Raw genomic sequence first — 15,381 nt, forward strand, 5'->3', positions numbered from 1 at the left:
GTTTTGAGCATTTGTGAATGCTGGTTTTTGTACATGCTGACTTAGGTATTGGGTCAGTCTTGTTGTTTTGTTTTGAGTCTGTCTTTTTGTTTTGAATCAGTCTCTTTTGTTTTGGGTTTGTCTTGTTGTATCGAGTCAGTCTTGTTGTATAAGAGTCGGGTGATTCCGGCGGGGTGTTACCTCGGACGTCAGCATTTTGTTTTGTGTTTGTCTTTTTGTTCTGTTTTGAGTCTGTTTCTGCCAGGGAGCCAGTTGCGCCAACAGATTTGAATAAACAACAGTGATTTTTCATGCTTTTGTGCTTGCTTCTGCCGTGTGTCAGTTGTACCAAAAATTCCAAATGAGATGGCAGCATTTGACTAAAGAACTCTATCTTTTCTGTGTCTTGAAATCATTGTATCGACCTAAGTTTTTCAAAACTTTTTTGAGCACTGCGGTGAAAACGAAGAGGAAGGAATTCCTTGGGATTTGCAAAACTTTGATCATTTGAGAGAAAGAGAGGCGTGCTAAGCCCTTAATGAATGAAATCATGCTTGTTACCGTGAGTACTGAGAAGGACCCTGGCTTGATCCAGACTGGTTTCATACTATCTTTAGCGCGAGCGATTTGTCGCTTTCTTAAAAACTTTCAAAAACAAAATGTTTTTGCACGGTCCTGCGAAGACCTGTGTGGAATCGTTCTTGAGATCGTGCAGCCTAAGATCGCTCTTAGCCTCGAGACTCAACCCTTTCGCTTCCAAACCTTGGACCCATTCAGAACGTTTAACGGTCAACCGCCATGTAAGGCCCGTGTGGCCAGTTTTGAAGCAGCCCTCGAACAAGAGGCACCAAAGTCAGATCAAGAAGACCAGATCAAAGGAATCTTGTAAAGCTAGATCCGAAGCCCCCCCTCAAACTAGGGGCAAAAATGTCAGATATGCTCGAAGAGCCAAAGATGGATCCTTCAGTAAATCAATACAACAGCCACTCTCCTGGATTCAGATGACTTCAGGATCTCAAAACCATTTGACATCTATACTTTTACCCTTGAGAGGCTCGCTGGGCCGAAAACCTGGAAGGGCGACCCAGGCAAAAGTTAGAGCAAGAAAAAAATACAAAAAAAAAAGAAGCAAAAAAAAAAAAGAAGAAATGAAAAGAAAAGAAAAGAACGCAAAATTAGAAAGAAAGAAGAACAAAGCTCGCAAGGTCGAAAACCCGCAACGGGCGCCTTGGCAAAAGTTAGAGCCTAAAAAGGAGAGGTTAATACCCGAGTGTACCTTAACCCCGAACTACGTAAGGCTTGATTCCCATCTTTGGGATACGTAAGCAACTTCATTCTGAAGTGCAGCCATAAACACTTCCAAATCGACTGTGTCCATGCGATGGTTCTGGTCATCTTTGTCTTCTCTGTATCTGAGAGTCTGGTTGTGTTCGTCGCTCTGAGGACTGACTACAATGCGCTGCAGTGCTATCCAAACAAGGGGCAACTTTCCGTTGCCATTCAGAACGCCGCAGTGTCATTTCAAACAAGGGGCAACTTTCCGTTGCCATGCAGCTCCCCTCCAGCGAGGGCCAATTTTCCTTCGAATATGAGGTTGTGCATCTCGAGAGTGGGTTCTATGCTCGTTGAGCAGTGGCCGTTTGCAAAAATAGTTTTTGAGAATTTTTACTGAGATTGACTAATTTTCTTGAAAATTGTTTCATCTTTTCCAAAAACTGGACCATTTCTTGGACCCAAAAAAGGAAAATTTTCAGTGCTCATAACCCAACTTGCATGATCTCAAATCAAAAATCGAACAAGCATGTTAATCTAACTCTCATTTTGGTCAAAATGGTTTTAGTAGAAAGCAAAAACAAAACATGGTCAACATGATAAACTAGGGGCACAGTTGAGTTAGGTTCTCTGTCTTTTTCCCTTTATCAACGTACTTGCCAGAAAGGGCACTCTACTTGCCAGAAAAGGGCACAACTAAAGCTAACAACAAAGGGCTGAAAGTTCTCTCACCCTCCAAGCAACAAGGTATCAAGCCACGTGCGAAGCGCGAACTGGAATGGGGCAAGATATTCCACTTCCTCATCTGGACATATTTGATCACGTCCAAACTCTCCGGCAGAGCATCGTCAACCGAGGTCAGCTGCAGATTTGCTACACACCCAGTTGTAGCACAACCCCTTTGTGGGAGAAGTTCACTGCTGCGCGCAGGAGAAAAAGAATCTAGCAGCATGCTAGGGGCAAGAGCCCGCAACTTCCTGTTTATCCATCAACCACCCAGGGGAGGGATGAAAAATGAGATATTGAAGAATAGAGAGATGTGCGATGAGAGAAAAAGTGAGAAAAGGGCTTTTTCAGAAAAAATAGAGCTTGAGGGCCGAGTGATGTGAGAACCACAAATGAGAAAGGGTGGGAAACACTACCCGATGAAACAGGCTCCCTATGCACGTCTGTGTGTCGTGCCTTTTGTTTTGTTTTATCTCGATTCTTGTTTTGAGTCGTTTCAAGTGTTACTCGATGTGTCTAGGTTGTGTGCCTTCTATTTCCTTGTTGAGTCGTTTTGCTATGTTCAGTCGTAGGCTCAATACCTGGCCAGAAACTCATCTCTCGATTTCAGAAAAAAATAAAATCGTTTTGTACTCCGAGTGCCGTGCCGTTCTCCACATCTGTGCAAAACGAGATTTGTTCTTTCGAAAACTGCAGGGTTTAACCCAGGTCATGTGAGAACAGTGAAATCAGGGCCTATCTGAAGCTATATAGGTTCTGGACTGCAAAGCAAAAGAAAAGAGGGAAAATCGAAGCACCTAAGTGTATTTCACCTTCAGCGGATTCCGTGATTATACCCCGGATGTACCTCCTCAGGCCTTGTCACTACTCCGAAGTATGAGTGTATCTCGACCCCAAGCTTAAGTCTGCTTCAAGTCAGAATGGCAATTAAAGCAGCAACAGATGTTATCTCTCTCTAATATGAACAGGGTCTGCCCGTTTTTAAGCTGAATGTGTTGCAAACCCCTCCGAAAGGTAAATCGGAGGTCGCGTTTTTATCTGGTCTCGTTAAGGCTTGTATTCCCTTGTTCGGCATTTTGTTTCAAATATGCGTTGTCACGCACATTCCACTTGCATTGTTATGCATCCTTCCACCCGCATTGTTATGCACCCACTTCACTTGCATCGTGATGCACGTTCCAATTGCATTGTTATGCACCCACTTCACTAGCATTGTTATACCCATTCATTGCATTGATTATGCACATCTATCTCGCATTGTTATGCTCATTACTTGCATTTTTATGCACCTTTTTGCTTGCAATTATCATTCTTTCTCCTCGCGCGTGCGACGGGTTAGACCCTCTTCGGTTAAAAGCGTTCGGAATACGTTCCAATGCTTACACCATTCTGAAGCACCGGGATACGTCTCTATGTTTCTCTCCCTTCGGTTAAAAACGTTCGGAATACGTTCCAATGCTTACACCATTCTGAAGCACCGGGATACGTCCCTATGTTTCTCCTCCTTCGGTTAAAAGCGTTCGGAATACGTTTCAATGCTTACACCATTCTGAAGCACCGGGATACGTCCCTATATTTCTCCCTCTTCGGTTAAAAGCGTTCGGAATACGTTCCAATGCTTACACCATTCTGAAATATCGGGATACGTCCCTATGTTTCTCCCTCTTCGGTTAAAAGGGTTCGGAATACGTTCCAATGCTTACACCATTCTGAAACGCCGGGATACGTCCCTATGTTTCTCCCTCTTCGGTTAAAAGCGTTCGGAATACGTTCCAATGCTTACACCATTCTGAAACACAGGGATACGTCCCTATGTTTCTCCCTCTTCGGTTAAAAGCGTTCGGAATACGTTCCAATGCTTACACCATTCCGAAACACCGGGATAAATCCCTATGTTTCTCCCTCTTCGGTTAAAAGCGTTTGGAATACGTTCCAATGTTTACACCATTCTGAAACACCGGGATACGTCCCTATGTTTCTCTCCCTTCGGTTAAAAGCGTTCGGAATACGTTCCAATGCTTACACCATTCTGAAACACCGGGATACGTCCCTATGTTTCTCATTCCTTGCGGAGCACCGGGATACGTCCCTATGTTTCACATTCCTTGCGGAACACCGGGATACGTCCCTATGTTTCTCATTCCTTGCGGAACACCGGGATACGTCCCTATGTTTCACATTCCTTGCGGAACACCGGGATACGTCCCTATGTTTCTCCTTCTTTTCTAAACCTTGGGATACGTCCCTAAATCTTGGGATACGTCCCTAAACCTTGGGATACGTCCCTAAACACCGGGATACGTCCCCATGTTTCTTTGCATGATCATAAGTTATGTTCTGCTGTGTGCATATCGCTTTGCATTTTGCCCCATTGCCTGCGGGCATGCCTGCGGGTACATCTCTGTTTATCTTCTACGTTTGTCTAAGTCTTCGGCCTTGTCAAAAATGGGTCGTCTCTGGGCTTTGACATTCACTCCCGTCACTTATGACTTTCGAGTTCTGTCAAAGAGGGGCAACCGTAGACACCCCATTTTTGACCGACCTTGAGACTCAGACGTCACCAGTTTAGCCCTTGGTGATATTGCATATCGTGCTCGTTTAGAAGTTTCAGAGTCTCGGCTGCGAGCCCTGCCTCCGGATTTCCAAACCCTCTTCTGTGCCTTGCCTCGGTTTGCGAACCAGACTCTGTTTTCTCTGTTTCTTTTCCTGAGGGGAGGGAGAGGTCCCGTAGACCATCTCTCAATGGCCGTAGGCTACGTTTTGTGGTCGTAGGCCATTTTGCCCATTTGGAGTCCGGTTTCCGGTTTTTCGGAGCCATTGGTCGTGTGCCTCGGTTCGGGACCGCTTAACCACCTCCATTTGCTTCGGTTTTTGGCATACTTCTAATTTACTCCCTTTTGAGCGACACTGAGGTCTGAGAGACCCACTTCATGGTCGAGTGCCACTTTCGGTGCTTAACAGGCAGTTTTCGGGGCCCCGAACTGCGCGTTCTGGCCCCCGAACATTCGTTTTGCATCAGTTTTCGTTCATTTTTGGCAGGTACCTCTGTTTCATCACCAGGAAGGCCGTAGAAGGGTGGGAGGCCAGCAATTGTTTCAGCAACCAGTTATATTCCTCCGGCGCCCTCCAACGCCCGTTTTTCTCACTTTTAAGCCAATGTTGACCACCCTAGGGCCACTTTCTTGCACCCAAAACCACATATTTGTGATGTACACACCTGGGAGGCCACCAATATCATATGGCCGGCCAGTAATGTTGCTTGACCCTTTTGAACCCCTCCTAAAAGTGGGTTGTTCTCTCTCCTGGGTCACTTTTTCCAGTGTTTGACCACATGGTTGTGTTGTGCACACATGGGAGGCCAGAAATATCATATGGTCGGCTACTAATTCTCATTGACCTTTTTGACCCTTGGCCTGCCGGCCATAAGAGGTGGCCGACCGGCCACCTGCAGCTTGGATAATTGGCCGGCCATGATCCTCAGGGTTGGTACTTTACAAATATGTATTCATTTTCCCTGGATTTGGTATCCTGGAGGGGGTTGCCCTTTTGGAGGGAAACTTGGTTGGTTTTCCCTCCATTTTTTTCTCCCCTTTTCCCCCCCTTTTTGCCTTTATAACAGCAGCTCCAGCTGCTGGTTTGGAGGTTGGAAAAATCACCTAAGAGCCTTGCATACATATACCTTCATCTCCCTCTCTTCCAAGCTCCAATCTTTCCAACCCTACACCATTCTACACTACACCTCATAGCACCACATCCCCATCTTCCATTCCAGCAGCTGGAGGTGGTTCTTTAGAGCCTAAGAGACACCAAACTCAAACCAAAAGGGTGCCAAAGTCAAGTCTACAAGGGTAAGCTCTATTTCCCTCTTTTTGGTCCATATTTTGCATCCTATCTAAGTCATATTTGCTTGCTGTTTTGAGCTCCGACCCTAACTGGAGTTAAGCTTATTTTGAGCCATTTTTCATGTTTCATTAAGGGCCTCTCACTGTTTGAGGTCCCCATCTTGCACTTCCTTCTTTATCTCTCCTTTAGGCCCTAATCTTGCATGTTATTTTTGGCCTATGTGTAATTTGTTTTGGGGCATGTCATAAACTGTAAGTGAGCTTGTTTTGAGCCCTTCTTCAACATTGAAGCAGGGCTCATTACTGTTTGGGACCTCCATGTGCCACTTGTCATTATACCCCTCTTTGGTCCCCATTTTTGCATGATTTATTAGCCTCTTAAGCTTCTGTTTTTGGGCTCTTTTAAGAACTTAAAATAGTCTTATTTTGGCCCATTATTCATGTTTCATTAAGGGTCTTTCATGGTTTGAGGCATCTTTTATATACTTTGTGTTATATCTCTCTTTTTGGCCTCATTTTGCATAGCATTTTGGACATATTTGCATACTATTTTGGGTCCGGCCATCAACTGTAAAATGTATTATTTTTGGCCCCTATTAAACATTTTTGAAGGGCCCCTTTGTGTTTAAGGCCAGCAACCACTACTTGCTTCTTTGGCCATCTTTTGGGCCATTTCTTGCATGAGAGTTTAGCCATACCTGTGCTGGGTTTTGTGGTTTACCATAAACTGTGAAAGATCATGTTTTGGGCCCCTCTTAAACTTTGTTGAAGGGCCCTAATCTGTTTGGGGTCAGAAGCTGTGAGTTGCTTCTTTATCTCACATTTAGGGCCATTTTTGCATGCTAGTTTTGCCCTATTTGCGTTTGCTGTTTAGTCTTTCTTAGAACTGTAAACATGCTTATTTTGGGGCTGCCTTGCTTCTTTCTTTTCATTCCATGTACCAATTATGCATGCTTTGTATAGCTGTAAGCCATTTCATGTACCTAGTTTTGCATTTCGGGAGAAATTCCATGCATCGGGTGTCATTTTGCCTTGTTTCGGGGCTGTTTTGCCCCTCATTTTGCTACTGATTTTTGCATATTTGCATATCATATTCCATGTCTTTGCCATGTCTCATTAGAGTGGCATTTCGGTGCCTGAGGGTCGGTCCTCGGTTTGCGTGCACTCGTGCACGCGTTTCGAGTTGTCTTGTTTTCATCTAATGGCCTCCTATGTGAGTGTGGCTGAGGCTCTCTCATGTTGGTGTAAGCCCATTATTGCATTGCGTATGCCATTTCATCCATAGCATTGTGTATACTCGGTTGTGTATTACCTTATTGCATTGTGTATGCCATTCCATAACATTGTGTATGTTAGGATTGTATCTTAGTTGCATTTCATGCATGTCATGCATATTGCATTGTGTTCGGGATAGGAGTTAGCCCGGGCACGGGAAACGAGGTACGTTTCGTACTCCGAGTGACTGAACGTGTCTCAATTCCCAGTCACCGACACTCCGGATTATCCGTGATGGAGTTAGGTTCTTGTTGTGTTTATATGTGCATTCATTCTACATTGAATTGCACAATTCGACCCCTCGGCCATCATGCATCGATATGCGTGATTGGTGGCACGAGGATCGAGGCATGCATATATCTGTGAAAATACATTGCTATGTCCCTTTCCTGCTCTCTGTTGCAGCAAATCAAGATTCAGTGGTCTTTCGAGGCTTGGCACGCATTTCAAGAACAGGTGCAAACAGAGGCTAATTGGGGCATCGTCGTGGATTTCCGCGCAAAGGCAACTCGGGCATGCATCATTCATCATCCGGAATGGAATCAAGGCAGTCCCTGGCTTGCATGCCAGTTTATTTATTTTCTTAGTTAATTTGTTAATTAATTAGGAATTTGTACATATTTGGACTGTAATATTTGGACTGTACTATTCTTTCATTTGGGACTGTATTATTTATTTGGACCCTCTGTGCGAGGGCATAATTGTAATAAGTGTGGGTGAGTGCGATGTATGTCTTCCAACCCCACGTCTTTCTTCCCTTTTATTTACCTGCTTATGATGGTCAGAATAGGGCATATTTCAATTAGCATACAGTATGACAGCATGTTTGCATCATTCATCTGTTTTGCATGCACCGGGCTCGGCGCATCATACTAACTGCATCTGTATTTCAATTGCAAGTTGAATACATGTTAGCTGTAGCATTCCATATGCCATGTTTAGAATAGCCGAGCCTGCTATAGTTGCATTTTTGCATGTGTTGCATTAGGCATTTCTGTATACTTAGGATTCATGCATGGATTTCTCATGAGTTTCTGTTTTGGCTTGGAGTACTCGGTGAGTTTTTATGCTTTAGCATCCTTGCATGCGTGTGAGTGACTGCCATGAATAACATGCTTACCATGAGGCTAATTGCTTATGTGATACAACTGCCTGAATGCCTGTGGGTGAAGGTTGGGTTACTTGGATTGGAATAAATCGTCAAATGTTTGTTTTAAGCCCACTAGATAGTGGCAAAACCATCTTTTCTAAGCCCACCTGAGGGTGGCAAAATCTGCATTTTAAGCCTACTTGCGAGTAGCAAACCATCTTTCAAAAACAAACAGGAAATGTTTTGTTCCAATTCAGATCCAGTCTATACTTGTATGCTGTGCACATCACATAGTAATCTAGGCTAATAACCGGAATAAGAACACATAATGTTTTCAAAACTAGATATCATGGTTAGTAGAGGCCGATCTTTGATCGGGCGAGCGGGGGTGCTCACAAAGTGACCTTCCCCAATCGTACCCAAGTTCCCGAGCCGAGGCAACTTTGGTGATGACGGACACGTGGCCTTAGGCAAACGAGTCAGGGTTTCCTAAATTACCCCAAAATAAAAATATTAAGGTGGCGACTCTGTATCTGGCAAAGCAGTCCATGTTTGGCACTTCTTTTCTAAAAATCTGTTTTCTCAAAACAATTTGCCGGATTTGGACTCTTTGGTTCAGATTAAGAACCGTGACAATTTTAGAGTCTGAGCTGTAGTGACCCCAAATGAACAGAACGGGACTCACCCTCCCGGGGCGTTCGGGGACGTCTACAGCGATCTAATAGTGGTCAACACACCTTCATATATATCCCTAATCACATCAATGTAACCTTTTGCCACCCCTTTCTTCTCTAACACCCACCAAATTATATCACGAGGCACAATTCATTTTAATCATTGTGTATATTTTTATACGTATATACATAAATAAAATTATATATTATATTTAAGGTTAATTACACTACTCCCTCAACTATTAGCAAATATCATTTTGACCCTCTCATTTATGAACTCAGACATATTGACATCATTAGCTATGAAAATTGTACAAATACACCCATTTTGAATGTGGTCTGGAGGGGCTGAAAGTAATACATTTTCATAGTTGAGGAGATCAAAATGGACGAGTTCATAGACAAGGAGGTCAAAGTGATATTCGCTAATAATTGAGGGTGTCAGGATGTTGCAGACTACTCTCTTAAGTGATTTACCATCACTTATTACATAGGATGCAAATTCATACTTTTTAGCATTGATATATCAGTTTGACTGGTAGATTGACAAACACTAACATCTATACCCAATACCTCTAGAACTAGTTAGACATCCCTCATAAATAAAGATGAAAATCATGCCCCCTCAACTAATTATAAATTTCCCATTTATGGCCCTTTGTCATATATAACACAACGAAATACACAGAGATAACATCCCAATTAAAAATAATAAAAATGGAGATACGGACAAGTATGATAAGAGAATTAATTGAATGAATACATTTACAACATGATTTAACAGTGGAGTTTGCTTTGATCAGGTGCAATAGACCCATCAAAATATTTAAAAAATGTTTCATAAAGGATCAATTAATCAAGGTGCTAAACATTTGATTTACAATTGGAAGATATGACTCAACACAAGCTCTTATTGGTTGCAGGCTAGTTTATGGAAGCTTTCAAGCATGTATGGGCTAATATTGCAGGCATAAAGGGTCTCTGCAATTGTTGGCTTTGAAATGGATCACAAAACACTACTTAAATTCTTGACCATTGTACGATGTTCAGCTGGTAGACTGCTTTTTACTAGAAATGGACTCGTGATAGACGATTTTTCTTGTTCTTTCCATGACAACTATTCTCTTGGCAGTTGTTTTTCCACTATAGCTAGAGATCTAGTGCTCATAGAATAAGCTGCCTGCCACATATTTTATGAGAAACTACTAGTCTTATACCTTAATTTGTTTTTGGATAAATTACTCTAACCTCCCCTAAAATTTGACAAAAAATACAGTAAAGCCCACAATTTTGTATTAATTACAAAGGCCTCCCCATCAAGAATAAAGGAATAAACAGAGCTTACAGAATATATGAAAATTACTATTTTGCCTTTATTTTTGTTCGTTTCAAAATTTTAATAAACCTTTAATGTGAAATGACTCAAAAATCCCTTAACCCTAACCACACCCATTTCTTTATGTATCCATTGAGGGATTGCAATGGTAGGTGTTGGAAGCTGGTGGTGGTGGCTTGGAGGAAAGAGTGTGGAAGGATAGGGGGTTTTGGTATAATTGTAGGGGTGGTGGTCATCGATTTGCGGTGGGTAGCCGTGGATTTTGTAGGCAGTGTTAGGCAAGGATTGGTTTTTTGGATTTGTCAAGATTTGAGGTTAGTTATGTATTTGCATTGGTTTTTGAAAGATTTTTGGTTGGAGGGTCGTGATGAGAGAGTGAAGTGGATGGTTGTGGGTTTGGGTTGTGAGTTGTGGTAGGGTAGTGAATGGTGGTGGTTGTTGATGTCTCTGCTACGTGACAAAATAAGAGAGAAAATTGAGTGACCAAAATAAAACGGGGTGTCTGAGGGTTAATTTCATTCTTATTATAAGGGCATAAATCACTCTATTTGGTTTTGGAGTTTTCAAAAATAATTTTCAAGTTTTCAATTCATATTCTTTGGTTTTTTAATGATTTTTTAAATATTTTAATCCTTCATTTATTTTTATTTTTTTTTACTTCTTAGATCCACTTAATCTAGATACCCTTCAAAAATACAAAAATTTGTGAAAAAATCTTTAAAAATTTCTCTAAATATAAAATTTCTATATATTTTCATTTTTTTTTTGTGTGTGTGGATAAATCAGCATATTTTCATATTTTTTGGTTCAATAGTAAAACCCTGGCATTATAACCTTGAGGTTTCAAGTCTCGAGGCAACAACTTTGTACATTATGTCAAATGTTAGGTGTGTACCAAATCTTTTCCCTTCCAAACACACATAATGTGTACTATTTGGGCATTGGTTTTTTTTTTAAATTATAAAAACGAATAACATCATTTTTTAATAGTTTGACTACCGATTCACTAGCATTGCGGGGGTACATGATATGCAATTTAAATTTTTAAATAGATTGGTGTAATTATGCTAAAACTATGGGGCTGCTTGTATTTTTGTCAAACCTCAAGGGTGGTTAGTTTAATTTACCCTAAATTTTGTTATCAAGTTAAAACATCTCCATTGGAGACTATAATTTGGCATGCTAGTGCCAAATATTGCATTTTTACTCCAGCAGTGCAAGTGCTATTTTAGCACAACAACTACCATTCCCTCTTTTTTTCAATCACTGTTTTCTTTCCGAACCAACATTATCAGGCAACAACTGAATCTTGGGTAATGGACAACCAATGTTGCATATTGCAATGTCTTTATTGAGAGTGACGCTTGTTCCCTTTATCTTTATTTGGAAGTCTTCCATAATTTGTGGTTTAAAATTTTGAGTATTTCATAATTTTGTGATGTCTCATTTGAGTGCTAGGAAATTTACAAAAAAAAAAAAAAAAAATTAAAATACCCAAAGTTGTTCGATATTGTAAATTGTTGAATATTATTCCATAATTTTACAAGTGTTGCATATTGTAGAATACATCCATTGGTCCTATTTTACAAGTCATTGGATGCACTGTCACAATCCAATGCACTGCCATACCAATCACAACCCTCAATGTCTCTTTCATCCCTTAGTCATCATCTCTCATCCTCATCCTCATCCTCTCACATCCTGATTGAGGATGCTCAATGACTCCATTGTAGACTCACGTTTCTCTACTCAATCTCTTGGTTGTCCCTCTCTCTACTAAATCCTTCTCTTTCTTAGCTCTCATACATCATATCTCAAATAGATACCCCCACGAAGCACTGGGCAGGAAGACCTAGGGTTTCAAACGAGAAGACCTAGTGGTACACCACCTAGGGTTTCAAAGATCTACCTCTCTGCTAATCAGGTTCTCAAACTCCCACCAATTCTTGGTGAAACAACAATCAGTCCAAATCATGTCTCCATCCACAATTTCAAAACCTGGTGTCACCACCTCCAATGTTAGGGTCCCAGCATTAGAGAGATGAGAAAAAGAGAGAGAGATCTGAGAGACTGAGATATAACAAGCTATTATTAACAGCATTTTGAATCAATTCAGGATTTTACAATAACTACCATTTCATATTTCAAAATGCAGCACTAATACAATTTGAATTGCAATTGTTAGGGTCTCAGTCACAATAAATAGTCTAATAGCTTTCATGTATCTGTCTATATTGTAATCATGTATTCAACAAAATCCCTCCGCTTGTTCTAGACTCTTACCTCCAAGAGAAGCCAATACATATAGACATATACATACATAGAGAGAGAGAGAGAGAGAGAGAGAGAGAGAGGAGTGCTTACAAAGAAGGGAAAAAAAATTGGAGAGAGATGATGGATTGGATCTGTGAAAAAATAGACGAAACACTGGTGTGCCTTCCTTTCCAATAAACCCTAAACCTTGCATTGCATACATTGAAAATACCCTTATGGCTGGCAACTCCAGGAAATTTCAGCAGGATAAACATTTTGAGGCTCTATTTGGCTACGATTTTTGTAGTCACTTTTTAACTACTTGAGCCATAAAAAAAAAAAAAAAAAAAAAGGGAACCGTTGTTTTCTACTTATTTAATTGACAATTGAGAATTATTTATTTATATTTTTTTACAAGATTGGCAACTGATAAAAGGTCAAATTTAAAATAAAAATAAAAAAACACTTTTGTGAAGATTTTTAAAATTTATATTAATTTTTTTTATTTAAAAAAAAATAAATTACTAAAGAATAAATAAAAAAACAACTTAGCTGAACCTTCACAATAACAAAAGGCTAGCTTTTTTTAGCAACAACTTTATCTTAAAAAAAGAAAAAATGTTACTAAAAATTCAATTGTCCAATCCAGCCTAAGACTCTTCTCTACCCTTTACAAAATCCACTAATTTAAATTTCTTAAATCACAGAAAAAGAGTTCTAATATATTGATACCATTTTTTCCAACAAAAAACATGCAAAATCAAATACATCATTTTTAATGGACATAATCAAACAATTATTCATCCATTGATCTCCTATTTAGACAGTTTTTTTTAGATGATAATCAAGCCGTTGTTACTGTAATTATATATGTATTTTTAGAGTTAGTGTGTTCAACAAAGTAGATCTAGGCCAACTGGGTATTCAATAGAGTGGACAAGGGTGTTCAAAGTTAAAAATAAATAAAATTCAGAGAACACCCGCCACGCCAGTCGGATGTGGTTTTTTTTTTTTTTACGGTAAACACAACTATTTTTTTCCCCCCCAAAAAAAAGTAAATCCATACCGAACAATCAGCCAAAATTAACCCAAAAATAACACAAACAGAAACCAATAAAGCACATTGAAACCCAAACCGCTCTTGGAATACCATTTTTCGACCTAAACTAACAGCATAGTTAGAGAGACGATAGATATAGCTATGAGAGAGAGAGAGAGAGGAAGAGAGAGAAATATGAGATCTGAGGGAAAGCAAAACCTGGTTTGCGCAAAGCAAGAGCAAACATTGCAGAGGCTGAGATGGAGAGGTGCCTTTTCAGAGTTACAAACGCTGGGAAGGGGGACGAGAAGAAGAGAAAGAAAAACAAAAATACTTCTATTTTGTAACTGCTAATTCGATGCGTAAGAGGTTGCCGCGTATTTCGTATTTGGGCAATCCTGGGATGTCGGGCATTTAGGAAAGAAAAGGGCAAAATATATATATATATATATATATTTATAAAATATATGTGACATTGTATTTGGTTTATAGATTTGGAAAGAGGCCTCTGTAAATAAATTTAGGCCTATTTTGATAACTAGGCAAAAAATCAATTTATTAGTTTTCTTTTTTTTTTTGAAAAAACATACAAAAAAAAAAAAATAGAGAGGTGATGTAACTAAATAAGCCAATAAATCAATAAGTTAACTTTTTCTTAGTTGCCAAAATAATCATTAATGAAAAAAAAATTCTTATAATTTTACTATATATGAAACAAAATGATCACGGTGAACATCAATACACACACTAAATATTAAAACCTAATTTTGTGAATACATAACTTTTAGAAAAAATTCTCAATGCATATCTTTTAAGGAAAAAATAACATATAATCAAATTCATAAGCGTGCGAAGACATGGTGCGTGGAAAAGTGTTTTTGTGTGGTATGTGTACAAATTATGAGTTAGGGCTATAATTGGATCATTTGATGTATGGAATGAGAATAATAATATATAATCAAATTCATAAGTGAAAAGATTCCTACCTCAAGTTTAGAAGAGAGAGAAAGAAGAAAAGCCCAAAAGTCAACAGCGACGAAACAATGACTTGCCCCGATCAGAACGAAACCCTTGGCAAGCTCTACACTTAATCTCAAAGGAGCAAGGCGATGAGATGCTTTCAAGTGAGTAGATCTAAAGATATTTGAGTATAAAGTGATTTTGGAGAGGGAGAGAGTGACTCACAGTTTGGAGAGCGAAGAAGAGAAGAAAAAGTAAAGAAAAGGTTAAATGAGGAACCTATTTATAGTGCTAGGTCAAAGTAAAATGAAGTCCCAAAGTCAACCCAAGAGATAAAGTCAAAATCTCCAAAAAGTAGGGCCCAAACCGGACTGAAATCTGGAAAAAAAAAGTTCGTAGGGGTCGACCCTTGTAGCAGAGGTGATGACCCTTCAGACAGAAAAGCAAAGAGTGCAACAGGCAAGGTGTCGACCCTTTCCAGACTGGTGTCGACACCAAATTTCAGCAAGCAACTTCCAGGTTCAGCAACATACAAGGGTCGACCCTTCCAGACTGGTGTCGACCCTTAATACTAACAACAAAAGGCAAGTGTTGACACCACCAAGATTGGTGTCGACCCCCGAACAAGATTTCTAAGTTCGCAAACAACTTTTCAACATAAACAAGCGTGAACGAACAATCCCAACAAGTTTAAATCGATTTGTACTCCTCCAAAACCAAGATACAACAACACTAAAGATTTTCAAAATAAAATAAAGGATTCAAATACACTTCCCAAAAGTTTTGAAGGATACAGGTGCTACACCAAGGGTTTGACGAGTGTGTACCGTACAAATTGGTGTAACTTTATTACAAAATTTTGTAATATCAACCACAAAATGCATAATCTCGTCACAAATTAACATAACAAAATGTTCAAAATTTTATGTTCATGT

At 39.9% G+C, this 15,381-nt stretch overlaps 1 protein-coding gene across 6 annotated transcripts in view; it reads right to left on the minus strand.

Moving 5' to 3' along the window:
- Positions 1-15,381, minus strand: part of LOC114322647 (uncharacterized) — a 79,045-nt gene that overhangs the window by 50,476 nt on the left and 13,188 nt on the right. Inside the window, exon 1 of one of the 6 annotated variants that reach the window (XM_028269994.2) lies at positions 13,706-13,937. The exons of the other annotated variants lie outside the window; for them this stretch is intronic. The gene's annotated coding sequence lies outside the window, so the exon portion shown is untranslated. Of the gene's footprint in view, positions 1-13,705; positions 13,938-15,381 lie in introns of those variants that run through there. 6 annotated transcript variants of the gene reach the window in all.

The sequence above is a fragment of the Camellia sinensis genome, chromosome 10 (assembly GCF_055761805.1).
Source record: "Camellia sinensis isolate YWXY chromosome 10, ASM5576180v1, whole genome shotgun sequence".
NCBI classification, from domain to species: domain Eukaryota; kingdom Viridiplantae; phylum Streptophyta; class Magnoliopsida; order Ericales; family Theaceae; genus Camellia; species Camellia sinensis.